Source organism: Tachyglossus aculeatus, chromosome 10 (genome assembly GCF_015852505.1).
Source record: "Tachyglossus aculeatus isolate mTacAcu1 chromosome 10, mTacAcu1.pri, whole genome shotgun sequence".
Lineage (NCBI taxonomy): Eukaryota > Metazoa > Chordata > Mammalia > Monotremata > Tachyglossidae > Tachyglossus > Tachyglossus aculeatus.
Window position 1 is genome coordinate 54,598,022 of NC_052075.1, and position 6,376 is coordinate 54,604,397.

At 52.5% G+C, this 6,376-nt stretch overlaps 1 protein-coding gene across 4 annotated transcripts in view; it reads right to left on the minus strand.

The window, feature by feature from the left end:
* The window catches only part of SCN8A (sodium voltage-gated channel alpha subunit 8), a 119,548-nt gene extending 113,515 nt beyond the window's left edge, over positions 1–6,033 (minus strand). For 3 of the 4 annotated variants that reach the window (XM_038752266.1, XM_038752267.1, XM_038752264.1), the window contains exon 1: positions 5,965–6,033. The gene's annotated coding sequence lies outside the window, so the exon portion shown is untranslated. Of the gene's footprint in view, positions 1–3,234; positions 3,278–5,964 lie in introns of those variants that run through there. The other variant, XM_038752265.1, reaches the window with a different exon arrangement.
* Between the last annotated feature and the right edge of the window lie 343 nt (positions 6,034–6,376).

The following is a 6,376-nucleotide window of genomic DNA, read 5'->3' on the forward strand; positions in this document are numbered from 1 at the left end:
TCCCTCTCCCCTCCCCATCGCCTTGACTCTCTTCCTTTGCTCCACCCGGCTCCCACAGCACTTGTGTAAATATATATATAGGTACATTTTTATAATTCTATTTATTTATCTTAATGATGCGGATGTATTTATACTGATGCTTTCCCAGACTGAGCTCCCTCCTTCCCCTCCCCACAGCACCTGTCTATAAGTATAATAATAATGATATGTATATATATATATATTAATGGCATTTGTTAAGCGCTTACTATGTGCCAAGCACTGTTCTAAGCGCTGGGGAGGACACAAGGTGATCAGGTTGTCCCACGTGGGGCTCACAGTCTTCATCCCCATTTTCCAGATGAGGTAACTGAGGCCCAGAGAAGTTAAGTGGCTTGCCCAAAGTCACACAGCTGACTTTGATGATAAATGATGGCATTTATTAAGCACTTACTATCCCTTCCCCACAGCACCTGTATGTGTGTATATATGTTTGTACATATTTGTTACTCTACTTATTTATTTATTTTACTTGTACATATCTAGTCTATTTATTTTGTTTTGTTAGTATGTTTGGTTTTGTTCTCTGTCTCCCCCTTTTAGACTGTGAGCCCACTACTGGGTAGGGACTGTCTCTATATGTTGCCAACTTGTACTTCCCAAGCGCTTAGTACAGTGCTCTGCACACAGTAAGTGCTCAATAAATACGATTGATGATGATGCAAAGCACTGCTCTAATGCTTTGTTCTCTGTTTCCCCCTTCTAGACTGTGAGCCCACTGTTGGGTAGGGACCGTCTTTAGATGTTGCCAACTTGTACTTCCCAAGCGCTTAGTACAGTGCTCTGCACACAGTAAGCACTCAATAAATACGATTGAATGAATGAATGAATGGCAAGGTTAAAAGGTGATCAGGGTGTCCCACAGGGCGCTCACAATCTTCATCCCCATTTTCCAGAAGAGGGAACTGAGGCCCAGAGAGGTGAAGTGACTTGCCCAAAGTCACACAGCTGACAAGTGGCGGGCTGAGATTTGAACCCATCACCCCTGACTCCAAAGCCCGGCCTCTTTCCACTGAGCCACGCTGCTTCCCCTGTATATGGATATACGTTTGTACGTATTTATTACTCTATTTATTGATTGATTTTATTTGTACAGATTTATCCTATTTATTTTATTTTGTGAATATGTTCTGTCTTGTTGTCTGTCTCCCCCTTCTAGGCTGTGAGCCCGCCGTTGGGTAGGGATCGTCTCTAGATGTTGCCAACTTGGACTTCCCAAGCGCTTAGTACAGTGCTCTGCACACGGTAAGTGCTCAATAAATACAATTGAATGAATGAATAATAATGATAATAATAATGGCATTTATTAAGTGCTTATTATGTGCAAAGCACTGTTCTAAGCACTGGTGAGGGTACAAGGTGATCAGGGTGCCCCACGGGGGGCTCACAGTCTTCATCCCTATTTTCCGGATGAGGGAACTGAGGCCCAGGGAAGTGAAGTGACTTGCCCAAAGTCACACAGCTGACAAGTGGCAGAGCTGGAATTTGAACCCAGGACCCCTGACTCCAAAGCCGGGGCTCTTTCCACTGAGCCACGCTGCTTCTCTTTACTTGTACATATCTATTCTATTTATTTTATTTTGTTAATATGTTTTGTTTTGTTCTCTGTCTCCCCCTTCTAGACTGTGAGCCCACTGTCGGGTAGGGACCGTCCCTATATGTTGCCAACTTGGATTTCCCAAGCGCTTAGTACAGTGCTCTGCACACAGTAAGCGCTCAATAAATACGATTGATTGATTCATTCTCTAATGAATGAACGATGCTACTGATGCCTGTTCACTCGTTTCGATGCCCGTCTCCCCGCCCTCCTCGACTGCGAGCCCATTGTGGGCAGGGATTGTCTCTGGTGCTGAATTGGGCTTTCCAAGCGCTTAGTACAGTGTCTGCACACAGGGAGCGCTCAATAAAGACGACTGAATGAATGAATGCGTGTCCGTGGCTGGAGGAGCTGTCCAGTCAGAACCAACCTGGCCGGGGAGCTGACCACAGCGCAGTCCGCTCACCATCACCGGCCGCGGGAGAAGTGCCTGGACCTCAATAATAATAATAATATTAATAATAACGGCATTTGTTAAGCGCTTACTACGTGCAAACCAATCCACCCACCCACCCATCCGTCAACCCGATTTACTGAGCGCTTACTGCGTGCACGGCACTGTCCTAGGAGAGCGCAATTATACGGTCCATCCGATTTATTGAGCGTTTACTGGGCACAGGGCGCCGTACTAAGCTCTTGGGAGAATATACCACATCGAAGAGTTAATCACTTAATCAATCAATCAGTCAGTGGTAGTTTTTGAGCCCTCACTGCATGCGGAGAACTGGACTCGGCGCGCTTAGGGACTGTCTCTATATGTTGCCAACTTGTACTTCCCAAGCGCTTAGTACAGTGCTCTGCACACAGTAAGCGCTCAATAAATACGACTGAATGAATGGATAACGGAAAGGCCGGTTCCCAGCCGGCAACGGAAGCAGCGTGGCTCGGTGGAAAGAGCCCGGGCTTCGGAGTCGGAGGGCAGGGGTTCAAATCCCGGCTCCGCCAATTGTCAGCTGGGCGACTTTGGGCGCGTCACTTCACTTATATGTTGCCAACTTGTCCTTCCCAAGCGCTTAGTACAGTGCTCTGCACACAGTAAGCGCTCAATAAATACGACTGATTGATTGATTGATTCTCTGGGCCTCAGTTACCTCCTCTGGAGAATGGGGATTAAGACCGTGAGCCCCCCGAGGGACAACCTGATCACCTTGTAACCTCCCCGGCGCTCAGAACAGTGCTTTGCACAGAGTAAGCGCTTAATAAACGCCATCGTTAAACCCTGGCAGACGGGGCGGCACTTTGGGAAGAAGCACGGCCTAGCGTAAAGAGCACGGGCCTGCCTGCTGGGTGACCTTGGGCAAGTCGCTTAACTACTCCGTGCCTCAGTTTCCTCCTTGCCGAACGGGAATTAAATCCCACTCCCTCCTGCTTAGACCGTGCGTCCCATACGGGACCGGCCTGCTCGGCGCCCCAGCGCTTAGTGGGGCGCTGGGCACACGGGAGGCGCTTAACAAAGACAACCGTGACAATGACAACAATTTCACTTCATCATCAAACACAACCAGACGATCAAATCCCCGCCAGGAGAAAAAAAAGAACGCCGTGGCGAAAAGCTCACACAACTCTGCAGCTAAGACCCAGAAAATCAGCTGACTTACCCTGTTGGTTTATTTCCGTCGACCTCACACCGGTCCCCTCTCCCACCCCCGGCAAAAAAAGCCGGGAGGCCAGCGTCCCTACCCTGGGTCGACTGTTCTGGGAAAGGCCGGACCTTCCTCCCCAAGGAGAGCTCTGATTTCTAGGACGGAGAGACGACTGCCTGGACTCCGGTCCCCTCCCCCGGCAACCGGATCCGTTCTCGGTCAGAAGTGCGGGCTGGACGGGTCATGACTACCCACCAAAACCCGCTGCAGCATTTCAAGAACCGGGTTACGCCGAAAGGGTCCCAAACCCTTTCGGGGCTCTTCTAAATCCCAGGCCCCGGGATTGCTTCTTCCTCCCGGCTCTGGACGCCCACCTGGAAGCAATGTCATTCCATCCATTTGCATTACACATCAAAAAAAGGAAGAGAGAGGGAGAGAGAGGAGAGAGCATCCTCCCCTTCCTCCCCGACACACGTGGGGCCGACAGCGATGTACACAGACCTCCGAAAACCGACCATACCTGCAATCGTGCCTGGAAAATCTCCCAAAAAAGCCCCCTTCCGGGAAGCACTGTCTTCAAAGACCCTCTAAGTGTCGATTTCGGAATACATCTGCCCAAAGCCCACCTCTTCCTCGGCCCCCACCCCCCCAAGAAGGTGTCCGCTGAGGAGGAAGAGCGGTTTTCCTCGAGTAACGGGGCCTGCGCCTTGCCGCCGCCCCCTCCCCAATTCACCCAACCTTCGCCTTCCGCCGTCCCCGGGCTCGAGAGGATGACACTTCTGATACTCCGGGCATGGGCCCCGGGGATCAAAATTCGCCAAGGATGCCAATTTTGGGAGCCCCCACCCTCCCTCCCTTCCCCCAGCGCAGTGCATACAGGGAAACAGCAATGGGCCTTTGAGGTAGGTGGCATTGGGTTGGGGGTGGGGGTAAGAGAGAAGGAGAGAGACAGAGAGAAAAAAGGAAGACAGAGAGAGGAGAGACAGAGAGAAAGAGAGAAGGAGCCAGAGAGGAGGGAGAGATAGAGAAACAGAGGAGACAGGAGAGAGATAGAGAGAGAAACAGAAAGAGAGGAGAGAGATGGAGAGAAAGAGAGGAGACAGAGGAGAGAGACAGAGAAACAGAGAAAGAGGAGAGAGAGGTGAGAGACAGAGAGAAAGAGACAGAGGAGGAGAGAAACAGAGAAAGGGGGAAGGAGACAGAGAAGGAGGGAGACAGAGAAAGAGAGAAGGAGACAGAGAGGAGAGAAACAGAGAGGAGACAGAGACAGAGAGAGATGAGGAAAGAGAGGAGGAGACAGAGAAGAGAGAAAGAGAGAAGGAGACAGAGAGGGAGGAGGAAACAGAGAATGAGAGGAGACAGAGGAGAAAGACAGAGGAGGAGGCAGAGAAAGAGAGAAGGAGACAGAGAGGAGAGAAACAGAGAGAGAAGGAGATAGAGAGAGACGAGGAGAGAAAGAGAGGAGGAGACAGAGAGAAGAGAAACAGAGAAAGATAGGAGACAGAGAGAGAGGAGGAAACAGAGAATGAGAGGAGACAGGAGAGAGACAGAGAAGGAGGGAGACAGAGAAAGAGAGAAGGAGAGAGAGAGAGAGATGAGGAGAGACAGAGAGAGATGAGGAGAGACAGAGAGAGACGAGGAGAGAGAGAAGGAGACAGGGAGAGGAGAGACAGAGAGGAGAGAAACAGAGAAAGGGGAGACAGACAGGAGAGACAGAGAGAGAAGAGGAAACAGAGAAAGAGGAGACAGAGACAGAAGAAGAGAAACAGAGAAAGAAGGAGACAGAGAGGAGAGAGACAGAGAGAGACTAGGAGAGAGAGAGAAGGAGACAGAGAAAGGAGAGACAAGAGAGGAGAGAAACAGAATGAGAGGAGACAGAGAGAGGGGAGAGACAGAGAGGAGGAAACGGAGAAAGAGACAGAGAGAGGAGAGAGACAGAGAAAGAGCGAAGGAGGCAGAGAGGGAAGAGGAGAGAAACAGAAAGAGAGGAGACAGAGAGAGGAGGAGAGACAGAGAAATAGAGGAGACAGAGAGGAGGAGAGAAATAGAGAAAAAGAGACAGAGAAAGGAGACAGAGACAGAAGGAGAGACACAGAGAGAGGCAGAGATTAAAGGAATGATATGGATCCGACTGAAAATCGATTTTTTTGCCCCCTGGAAAGCTAAAAGCATCAAAGGGGCCTAAAAGCCCTCCCTCCATCCCCACCAAGTGAAGTGTCGGGTCCCCAGTGGGGGCTGGAGGGAGAATTGGGGGGGTGGGGGGGCAGCAGGGGTAAGTCCTGGGGGGGAGGGTGGGGGGACCGCAGCCTCCCAGCTGCTCAGAACAGTGCTTTGCACCTAGTAAGCGCTTAATAATCATTCATTCTTTCCATCGTATTGATTGAGCGCTTACTGTGTGCAGAGCACTGGACTAAGCGCTTGGGAAGGACAAGTTGGCAACATCTAGAGCCGGTCCCTACCCACCGGCGGGCTCACGGTCTAGAAGGGGGAGACGGACGACAGGACGAAGCACACTGACAAAATAAAATAAAGGGAATAAATATGTACATGGTGGTGATCATCGAGGGGAGGTGGGGGTGGGGGGGTGGGGGACGCGTCGGGCGCCCTGAGCATCCCAGCCGCAGGCAGGGCCTGCAACAGGGGGGGAGGCGGCTCTGCATTGGGGGATGAAGATGAAGATGGAGGGGGAGGGGGATGAAGGGCGTCCGTGGGGTCCCTGAGGGGTCGGGGTCGGGGGTCACTCACGGGGGTCGGCGTTGGCCCTAGCGCGGGGCCGCAGGGGCTGCCGAGGCCGCTGAGGCGGCTGAGGCGTCGGGCGGGACTGCGGTGGGCGCCATCTTGGAGCGCGGCCCCCCGCCCCCCGCGCGCCCCCGGAGCCCGCCCGGCCCTCCCTCAAGCCCTCCCTCACGCCCTCCCTCACGCCTTAATGGCGGGCGGCGGCGGCCGCGAGCCTTCCCCTCAGCCCTCTCCTCTCCTCTCCTCTCCTCTCCTCATGGCCCCCCGCGCCCCCTTCCCCCCCTACTCAGGGACCCCAACCTTTCCTCACACAACCGGTCACCCTCCTGTCCCACCCAGTCTCACCCTCCATCCCCATCCAACGACCTTCCAGTCCCTCCCAGTCACCCTCCTGTCCCATCCAGTCTCACCCTCCATCCCC